General features: G+C 38.2%; 1 protein-coding gene and 1 long non-coding RNA gene across 2 annotated transcripts in view; one reads left to right on the top strand and one right to left on the bottom strand.

The window, feature by feature from the left end:
* The window catches only part of LOC107566841 (copine-8), a 180693-nt gene that overhangs the window by 58215 nt on the left and 110976 nt on the right, over window positions 1-11502 (top strand). The window lies entirely within an intron of this gene.
* On the bottom strand, window positions 8291-10473 carry LOC107566842 (uncharacterized). The gene is made up of 3 exons (XR_001606556.1): window positions 10463-10473; window positions 8943-8948; window positions 8291-8365 (listed from the first exon to the last, which is right to left on the bottom strand). It is a non-coding gene; the product is annotated as an uncharacterized lncRNA (long non-coding RNA).

The following is an 11502-nucleotide window of genomic DNA, read 5'->3' as shown; positions in this document are numbered from 1 at the left end:
TCGCCCAATACCAATACTTTTATTTTTGGTACTTGCCAATACCGAGTACCGATACCAATATTTTTATTGCATTCGTAAATTTTTTAAATATTGGGTACAGAAACCAAAAGAGTATGTATAATGTTAGTTGGTTAACTTAATTTATCAAATAGATACAGTCAAACCAAAATTGATTCAGACACCTTCAACATTTCTCACATTATCACAGTTTATTTGCTATAGTTTAGAAAATGGTAATAAAATATGACAAGAACTCAGTTAAACTGTGTCAGAACAAATTCAGCTTGATAATGTTATATAACTTTGATAGAAAGGTATGTAATGGATTACAATCAACCAAAAATTATTCAGACAGCTGTTAGTATGACAGTATTTACACAACTATCAATACTTAGTCGGGCAGCCCTTAGCCTTAATGACAGCCTGTAGTCTCCTGGGCATTCTGTCACCCAGGTTCATGCAAACCTGAACTTCAATTTTTTTCCCTCACTCGGTCTGAATAATTTCTGGTCCCAAAAACTGCTTCTGCAGACATTGTTATTAATTTGTTTGTAGAAAAGTCACAAACAAACAAACAAGTACCAAAATGTACCTTCTTTACAATTAAATCATTATTTCAGTTCTTATCTATGCAAGCAAAGAGTGTTTGGGTTCTCTTGATGAAGGGGTCCATAGTCCAAGGCACTCAAAGAGCAATATGAATAATAATAATAAAAGAAAGAAAGAAGCATAATGGCTATTCAGAATGAAAGAAAACATAAATGAATAAATAAATAAATTCTTCAAACTTGACACATTGATCAAAGTTGGCATGAAGTCAAAATTCCAACTGAGCCTGGTTTCTTACAGGATTTTTCTTTTCTTTCAGTTAATTAATTTCAATTAATTGTCATAGAGATACAAAATACTGTACATTTAATTGAAACTACAAATACATTTACATAAAATACAACATATCCTGTAAATTTACAGTAAATGACCAGCAGCACCACAACCATTAAATAACAGAAATTTTCAAAATTATACTGTAATCTTTGAAGGCTATTTCTGAATTGCATTAACTAGGAGATTGTATGTGCTGTGTGAAGGAAGGGATAATGGTACAGTGGTGGAAATAAAGAGCACAGTTCAGCGAAAGTGCTGGAAGAGGCCATTACTAAAGTGGAAAAAACTACTCGTGAGAAGTCAGAGAGATACAAAACTTGAAAAGTCCATCTAATCTTGTGGGATATCAGGAGATCTGATGGATTTTTTTTTGCAAGTTCCTCCAAGTCAAATGCTAGGTCTTTGGCCACTGTCCTTGGTTTCAAAGCCAGTGTAATGCTGAATGGTGGAATGCAACCTGCCCTTCATGCACATATGATTTAGCAGGACGTGTTAATAGATCAACATGCTTTGCTGGTCCTGGAACAACATCATAGGTCAGCTAACCCTAATCTACCCTCAAAATCAGAAGGCAATGCTGGCTTGAATGCTAAATGTTGTTCAAACTCCAACTCCAGCTCTAATCATAACCATAACACAAATACCTGACCCTAACTAGTTAGAAATTTGTCTGGTTGAAAGGAAGATTGTTCCAGAACCAACAGATATGTTGGAACATTTACAGATCAGACCTGGGAATCAGAACTTTAACCTTTTTAATTATTCAAAATCATTTACAGTAATTGGTTAAAGATTCTTAAGATATGATGCTTACTTTGTTTGAAGTTTTGTGAAAATGTGTGACAGTATGTGTACAGTATATATAATAATAGTCAGGGGTGTGGACTCGAGTCACATGACTCGACTCGACTCGACATAATTAAAGAAGACTTGAGACTCGACTTAGACTTTGACAGCAAGGACTCGAGACTTGACTTGGACTTGAGCCCTGTGACTCGGAAAGACTTTATGATCAGATCAAAGTCGTTATAGACGCGTCCCTGCAGAGTTGCGCTTGACTAGCAATAAGCCAGAGACTGTGTTTAGGGAGCGCTGGATAGGCTAGTATAAATGACTGGAGTAATAGCATAACTTACGACAAAAAAACAGAGATAAAATAAAAATAACAAATTACATGATTGGTCTAGTAGCGATCTCCGCTTGTGAAAAGCGCTGCCCTGTCCGTTTGATCGCCGCCCAGCAGACACACGGAGCGGGCATGAGAAACGAGATGCACAGCCGCGATCACTGGTGCTCGCCTCATCATCACTGTGACTGCTGCTGTTAAATATTACTCACTTCTTCTGTCCGGAGGTGCACGGTGAGTGACGGATATGCATCCCGCCACAACCCTCACACTCTGCCAACTCCATGTGCTTTCATTTTAATTTTTATTTGTAATAAACACCTCTCTGAGACCTGTTTTTGTCAGTTCTCCACTGTTTTTGTTCGATCAGTTACTTATTTTAATTGCATGTGCATTATTTTTTTTAAACCTCCATTAACCGTTAAAAGCAGGAATGTTTCGCTAATCATTATTACATATTCTTGTCTTTAGCGACCCGGACCTCTATATACACAGCACGGATGGATCTTTAACTGCTGCAATAGCAAAAAACTCTCTTGATATTTTAAGAACAATTACAGAAGAATAAAATGAAGCATATTTCGTTACCTTTTGAAACTAAGGGTTCAATTTGAGCAGATGATTTAACCATCGCTGTCATCGTCAGAGCGCACTTCCACAGTACATTCAGCATCTGCCTCACATTCACAATCTCAACCATGTTCTCAAAACTATCGTTTTCAATGACTTCATATTCAATATTTTGATCACTGGCAGCTTATTCACCACATCCAACATAAAATGACAGTGACATTTATATTTCAATGCATAGTATAGTAATTGCTCTGCAGTAAAGCCATTCAAACCACTTCAATTTTTGCTGATGATATTCGTTTGTTTTATGCCTGCAGTAATTATGAGTGAAACGTCACGTCATTATTGTGTATCAAACAGTGCCACCTTGAGGAAAAAAGATGCATTGCACATATTGAGTCATCAGATATGTAAATATAGTTGCACAGGAAAAAATACAGTTACATACCTCGGGTCTCTAGCGACCCTATACACTTTTTACAAAAAATTAATCAGAAAACTGGCATTCTTTTATATTTTACTATTTTTTTCTTGTTATATTGTTTATAATTAATAGATTGCATTCCAGCGGTTTCTCCCTCGCTGTTCTGTAGCTCTGGGGGCTGCTGGGCGGGAGTGAGTAAAACACAAGTTAATTTTCATTTTTGGGTGAACTAACCCTTTAAAATCAGAAGGCAATGATTGCTTGAATGCTGAATATTGTTCTAACTCCAACTCCAGCTCTAATCATAATCATAACACAAATACCTGACTCTAACTTTCACGCATGCAAATGCGGGAGCAGAAACGGAAGCTCATGCAAAGTTCTTTTGCATTTGCATTCTTGTGCATTTCCAGAGTTCAAGATAGGTGAACTCTGACCTGCAAATTCATATTGTGTGGGACCAATAAAAGAATTATACGTAATGGAATGTCCTCGTAGCTGAATTAAAAGAACACTAATTTAAAACTAGTGTTCTAGTTTAAAACTAGGAAGAAGCGGAGTAGATCGTATGTTTTTATATTTTGGATTTATTATTATTTGATAATGTGTTGAATTTAAGTTTTTAATAAGATGCTGAAGAATGTGATGTCATATCATGACCGTTGCAGCATCTGAAGAAATTTTGCATGCTCAAAATCTAGTGTGACTGCAGCTTAAAGCCCAAAGTATACTTTGTTTTTGTACACTTACACTAGCATATGCGTACAGTCGAGCGCATAGCCTTTCAACGCATTCTCCATTTGATAGTGTCTGTTGTTGATGCAGTCTCTGCTATTTTGCTGTTGTCATTCTGTCTCTTTAGTTTCGTTTATACTGTGAAACAATGATCTAGGACAGTGTTGCCACCTTGTGGAACAACTGATTAGTTCAAACCAAATTCAACGCGCATCTGTGACCGGTTACAAAAACTGGTAGGTGCGCGTACTATTCTAAAATTTGTGTCACGCGCACTGTATGCAGACCCTCACATAAACATAAAAACCGAAGTACACTTTGAGCTTAAAGGGTTAATGTACATATGGCAGAAATGAACGGAAAAATCTATTAAAGACGTAATCAAACAGACGACGAACACTATTAACAGCAATTATTATATGATGCAATCAAAGTTATAGCAAAATGTGGTAGTTCTGTATGTTGTTTCAGGGTTGGCATCATCTGAGGTCCTCTGAGGGGTTGGCATCATCTATATGATGATTATATATATATGTGTGTATATGACTTTCTTCTTTCAGACGAATCCAGTCGGAGTTATATTAAAAATTGTCTTTGATCTGTCAAGCTGTTTAATGCCACTCAGCGGGTGTTGCATTGCTTCAGTCCAAAATAACTTTAAAATAAAAAAAGTGTCTCACACGGCTCCGGGGGGTGAACAAAGGCCTTCTGTAGCGAATCGATGCGTTTTTGTAAGAAAAATATCCATATTCAAAACGTAATAATCACTTTAATGTAGCTTGCGACAACAGTTGTACACAGAAGCAGTTCCGGGAGCATGACGTATGAGGTCAGTGTTGCGCATTAAACAGGGATATCAGTGGTCAGTAGGGCTACACGATTAATTGAATGGGATTAGCATGCGTATCATATCAGTAAAGCTGGTTCTGTGATTAGTAGTAAATCTCCAGCATGCACTTTCAGATGGAGCAGCGTTTACTACACAGAGCCGTAGTTCACTGACAAGCTACGCAAAATCAGGTTCATAATCGCAGATGATTTAATCACGCAATTATGAAATCTAAGAAATCGTTCTGCGATTATGAAAGCTGTTTGCATAGCTTGTCAGTGAACTATGGCTCTGTGTAGTAAATGCTGCTCCATCTGAAAGCCTGTGAAAATACCACATTTAATAACATGTTTTTACTCCAAACTCACTTCATAACGTCAGTCGAGTGTTTGAAATAAATCCTTCTGTGAGATGACGTGACTTCTTACACAGAATAAGGCACATAACATATTTCATAGTATTCTAAGCAGTGATAAAGTCTATGTCGATTAGCATTGCATTATTATTTACTTTATTATAATAAAAATTATAATAAGACAAACTCAGATAAAACATATATTGTCGTAGTCGTGTGTTTATTAATCACGTTGAATTAATGAAAGCAGTTAAAGCTTCTGTTTATTCAGCACCCACTATAGGCATTTCCTGGGTTTCTTCTGCAAGGCGTATTTGGAGTTTCAGCGCGAGAGCGCCCTCTGGCCTTCAGGTGGCGATTTACTGCTGATCACAGAACACAAACTCAGATAAAACATATATTGTCGTAGTCGTGTGTTTATTAATCACGTTGAATTAATGAAAGCAGTTAAAGCTTCTGTTTATTCAGCACCCACTATAGGCATTTCCTGGGTTTCTTCTGCAAGGCGTATTTGGAGTTTCAGCGCGAGAGCGCCCTCTGGCCTTCAGGTGGCGATTTACTGCTGATCACAGAACCGTGCTTCACTGAAAGATACGCATGACAATCGCAGCTTTTGCCTAGTCGCGATTTATCGCCTTTGCTATTTAATTCAGATTAATCATGCAGCCCTAGTGGTCAGTTTTGTTCTTTTCAGCAGGTGTCTAGTAATTTTAGCTGCTTTTTACAGTTCAACTCAAACTATATTCCCACTTCATAGCTAATTTTCAAGAGGCCTGAACCTTCCTCTCTTGGCTGTTACCTCTGTATTCGTATCTTTAGAAAAGCTATTTCTTTGAAAATTGTATCATACTTATATGTCCGCCTTGGCCCTCTCTGCTACCGTTTTATCGCACCACCTGTGTGTAATCGTATAAGCATTTGTCGCACTTCCTTAGTTCTTCTGTCACACCCCTCCCCTCCTCCCCCCATAAAATGACATGGCGGGAAAGCATAGCAGGTCCACTGTACTGTGACTGTTCTTTAATTAAAAGCCCTTGCTTCTCTCTGGGTATTCAAACAGCTGCGCCTCTGACGAACCGATTCCCTCACCATGCTCAGCGTGTCTGATTGCTGCTTGGCCGCAACAGTGATTAAAGCATGATGGCCGTCCCAGCTGACCGACGCTGAAGCCGGTAGATTATATTTGCATCAACATATGCCCAAGGAAACTGTCTCGAAACTCAAAATGAAAAATCTGTTCCTAGTACAGCATATTTTGTTGTTCCTAGAACAACATTCCTTTCAAGAAAACACATAGCTGTCTTAACCGGATTTCACATTAACCTTACTGTAACTGAAGGAAATGAAAGGATGAAATGAAAGGAATGTTCAAGACACCTTAAGGCACTTACTAGGGTAATTATTGTACACTAAGATGGAAACTGTTGATAACTATTTTTAAAAAACGTTTGAAAAAAGGAAGATCATACTGGTTTAATCTAGTCTTTTTAGAAGAGATTATAGATAACGAACATAATAGTTGGACTCAGATGGCTGATAGGAAATGCCAATTGAATATATTATGTTTAAGTGCCATTGTAGGATTTACATTTCATACCATTTGACGTTACTATGAGCATACAGGCAGACTGAGGCCTAAAATTTTGTGACAGTATTTGCTTTTTGTATTTAAAAGTAAATTTGACTGTTTTCATGATAGTCATGAACCATGATTTTCTCAAATGCCTTGCTTATTTCAGATTCTGGGAATGTTCTGCTTGTACTTTAATTAATTTCTTAATAAATTACTAATGCTAAAACATATAAAATATATAAAAATGAAATGCATATACAGTATATCTTCCTAGAACAACATTCCTTTCAAGAAAACACATAGCTGTCTTAACCGGATTTCACATTAACCTTACTGTAACTGAAGGAAATGAAAGGATGAAATGAAAGGAATGTTCAAGACACCTTAAGGCACTTACTAGGGTAATTATTGTACACTAAGATGGAAACTGTTGATAACTATTTTTAAAAAACGTTTGAAAAAAGGAAGATCATACTGGTTTAATCTAGTCTTTTTAGAAGAGATTATAGATAACGAACATAATAGTTGGACTCAGATGGCTGATAGGAAATGCCAATTGAATATATTATGTTTAAGTGCCATTGTAGGATTTACATTTCATACCATTTGACGTTACTATGAGCATACAGGCAGACTGAGGCCTAAAATTTTGTGACAGTATTTGCTTTTTGTATTTAAAAGTAAATTTGACTGTTTTCATGATAGTCATGAACCATGATTTTCTCAAATGCCTTGCTTATTTCAGATTCTGGGAATGTTCTGCTTGTACTTTAATTAATTTCTAAATAAATTACTAATGCTAAAACATATAAAATATATAAAAATGAAATGCATATACAGTATATACACAAATAGAAGAACCCTAATCTGTAACTAACTAAGCCATTGCTGATTTTTTTTGTTTTGATTTTTTTTTGTTTTATAGAGTCTGATATTTTTTTTAGGATTAATTTTGATGAATAAAAAGTTAAAAAGCATTTTTTTATGTCTTTTACTATCACTTTTTATCAATTTAACACATCTTTGCTGAATAAAAGCATTATTAAAAGAAAACATTTTTACTGATCCCAAACTCTTGAACGGTACTGGATATTATTACAAAATAAATGCTGTTCTTTTTAACTTTTTATTCATCAAAGAATCCTGAAAAACATCACAGGTTCCAAAAGAAAATAAATAAGCAGCTCAACTGTTTTCAACATTGATAATAAATTGTCATATTAGAATGATTTCTGAAGGATCATGTGACACTGAAGCCTGGAGTAACGGCTGATGAAAATTCAGCTTTTCATTACAGTAATACATTTTATTTTAAACTATATATTAAAATGAAAAACTGATATTTTAAATAGCAAATATTGTCTGATATTTCAGTTCTATAAATATATAGTTCAGTCATGAAACTCTAGATGGCACAGGCGATGAGTTGTTAACGTAACCGATGATATTCAGAGAGTTAAACGGCTTGGCACAAGCTGATTGGTTCATGCTGCATATGCAGCCAATGAGCTTTCTGCCTTGCATTTATATGGCTGGCTAGCATTCACTTGAGATTCCTGCAGAGCGCTTTCAGAGTTCTCTGAAACCCTCCACCTTCCCCAGCTCCACCTGTATAGATCTGCTACGGGGTTATTTTATATGCTATTTGTGCAGCAGCAGTATGTCTTAAATACTCATGGCACCGTATCGCCATATGCAGTGGCAGTAGCAAGTTCCTGTACTTGCTTGCAGATGCAGCAATAATCTACAACTAACGCAATAACCAACAGCAGCAGCGGAGCAGATCTATTCCGCCAAGACCAAATACATTAACATTGTCATATCCATCACCATGCTAAAATGTTCCGTGAGTTGTCATGATTTAACTAGTTGTAATTGAATCTAGAACCATTTGGTCAGAGGTCTGACACATGAAAATGAAGACTTATGGAGAATGATGTGTTTATTTCGGACCGTTATGAAATGAATTACGGACAGTAATGGCTTGAACCTCTGATCTTGTTGAAGACATGCAGACTGCACAGTCTGAACACTTGCCGATTATTTAGGGAGACAGCCTGGATGTTGTCTGGGAGAGAGGGAGAGTGGGTGGGTGTGAACTGCCGGGAATGTCACGCTTTCCTCTGTGCTTTTTACACAGGGATTGCTAACCTATGACAAGCAACATCTCACCCACGCTTTCACTTCCAGCTTTGATGTCTCTCACTCTGGCACCCCTCACTCTAGCTCCGAGGGGCTGCATCTGTCTGTATCCTGTCAGCGGATGAAACAGATGACGGTTGCACAGAGAGCTCTATTATCCTCCTACTGCCTCTTGCCCTGTTATTTACACTCTGACTGGAGTTCACGCTGCACTTTGGATGCCACCCATGAACTTCAGTGTTAGAAACCTTTAGCAGTGTTACTCAATCTATCGGCAGTTTATTTGGTGACGTTGAAGACACGTCCCTCAAGGGCAAATTCACTAAATGGTTGCGCTGTCTTGGTATGCTGTATTTCAACATAAAAACTGCTTTATTACTGTAACCGAATGCAATCCAGTTTAACTAGAAGCTAATTGCCCTGTGAGTATCTAAATTGTTATGGAGTCTCATTCATTAAAGGGGTCATATGATGCTGCTAAAAATAACATTATTTTGTGTATTTGGTGTAATGAAATGTGTTTATGCGGTTTAAGGTTCAAAAAACACATTATTTTCCGCATACTGTATATTATTGTTTCTCCTCTATGCCACGCCTTTCTGAAACGCATCGATTTTTACAAAGCTCATCGGTCTGAAAAGCGAGGTGTGCTCTGATTGGCCAGCTGTCCAGTGCATTGTGATTGGCCGAATACCTCAAGCGTGTGACAGAAATGTTACGCCCCTTACCATATTGTGTTGCTCTGTCTGGCCGGAGCGACGAGACAAAAACATTAAAACCCATTATAAACGAGGCATTTGTTGCATTCAGTGGGGACATAATTATGGATTATAATGACTTATACTGTCTTTTTACGCATTCCGTAAACATAAAACCATGTCTGCATTTGTGATCGGAGAAATGACAAACAAGTTGCTACTCTACACTGCCCAAAAAACTTGCGTTTGAATCATCAGTGGCAAAGTCTTTAAATATAAAAAACTTACTTACAGTCTGTGAGTCAGAACAGCCGGCATTGTAGTCTACTCTATCAGGATCAGGAAAAAGTCCTCCATAAAATGCACTGGACACATCTGAATATATGGGTTAAACTGTTCTGGAACGGTGTTGTAAATACAACTTAACCACTGATTTCTAGTTGTTTCCTCTTTTGGAAGGCCAAACAAAGTAGTTTCGCTTTCACAACGAAACAGCATCACACACCGCGGCCTTGAGTGAGTGGAGGCCTAGAGTGAGCTGCGGCCTAGAGTGAGCGGAGGCCAGCTTGAGAACGGCGCTGCCGGCGGATTCAACGATAGAGCGTCCGGCGGGCTTGCGGCAACCAAATGTGACGACCCCGGGCTGGACTCTGCTTCGTCCACGGTGAAAGCTGATCCGGCGATCGACAGCGCGAAGTTGATGTATTTCCTCAACGACCAGCACGGATCAGCTCTAGGCATGATGAAGCGGCTATTGTCCTCTATTGGAAGGCCAACCAAAGTAGTTTCGCTTTCACAATGAAACACAGCGCCTTCACAACATGGCGGCGGTGGCGGCAACAATACTACAGCGAGAATAAAATGTATGCCTTCTTTCTTTGCGTGAACATTTGGGTGGCGTTATGCAATCTTCCCATGTCGTGACATAGACATGTTTTAGGTAGGCGTGGTTGACTCTTAACTTTTATAAAGAATATCTCTTTGGATTTGAGACTTTAGTCTTTGCAACTTTACAGATCTTCTTTATGCACCAAGAGCTTGTAACACTCCAAAGAGAAAGGAAAAATTAAAATCACATCATATGACCCCTTTAATAACTTTGTGTAAGAAAAGCTGTCATACTAATTTAAATATATGGGCCATGGACAAAAAGGGGTTTTCAAGCATCCAAACAATAAACATTTAGAATAGCTTTAATTTTTTTTCATACATTACAATATGTCCTTGAATGTGCCTTTTAAGCAAAAAAGAATGGCTATCATACACATTAACCATGATTTACAGAAGACACTCACTAAAATGTCATTCAGTGTAACAATAATCCATATAATCAAAAAATCTTGTCAGGCATATTTAGATCAAGAAACATTAAAAGACTCAATTAATGGATCACAGTGTAGCCCCCCAAATACTAATTAATTGTAATTTTAAATCTATACCAATCTTTGCTACTATCATTCAAACCCATTTGTGATCAAGACATTTTTAATTATTTAAAATATAGTACAAATTTAGTTTGATCACCTTTTATTTTATATATCTTTTTAAGTACAGGTCAAAATAAGTATGTTCCCTTTCAGTCGGTCACTCTCGACGTCACGTCGGATGACCGACGAAATTGGTATCTCGCTTAGAGAGACCAATCTACTTCGAGTGTAAACAAAACGAGCCAATGCACATTGGCATGCGATTATTGCATGCAGCTGCTGCTGATCACAGCGTGAGTATAAGTAGGCAGCAAATGCAGCGCATATTCAGCTTTTCGCTTCGGAGCCGAGCGATCACATCGTTCTGCTCCTGACTACTCTACTGAGAGAAGAAGACTGAACGAGTTCAGCGCGCTCTTGGAGAGCTCTTCGGGTGCGTCTTTTTAAAGACGACGTTGCTTGGCAAACTTGACGTTACGTCTTTATAAAGACGATGTGGGTCTTGCTATAGACAACGTATCACCCGGGCGTTCTGGATGCGGTCGTTACCTGGCGCTGGGTGATGGTCACGATGGCTGCCTCTCGGGCCTAGGCATGAAGCACGCTGAGGTGGCTTTCGTGGATGGCTCATGCTCCCATTGCGGGGGTATGAACATCTCGGAGTTGCGGACCGGACTCCGTTACCTGCAAGGGGGCGGAGTGCCCGTGCCACTGCCTAGATCTGGGGTTCCCTCT

The sequence above is a fragment of the Sinocyclocheilus grahami genome, unplaced genomic scaffold (assembly GCF_001515645.1).
Source record: "Sinocyclocheilus grahami isolate Dianchi unplaced genomic scaffold, SAMN03320097.WGS_v1.1 scaffold1104.1, whole genome shotgun sequence".
Lineage (NCBI taxonomy): Eukaryota > Metazoa > Chordata > Actinopteri > Cypriniformes > Cyprinidae > Sinocyclocheilus > Sinocyclocheilus grahami.
Note: the sequence above shows the minus strand (reverse complement) of the source record. Positions and strands in the feature narration are given on the sequence as shown.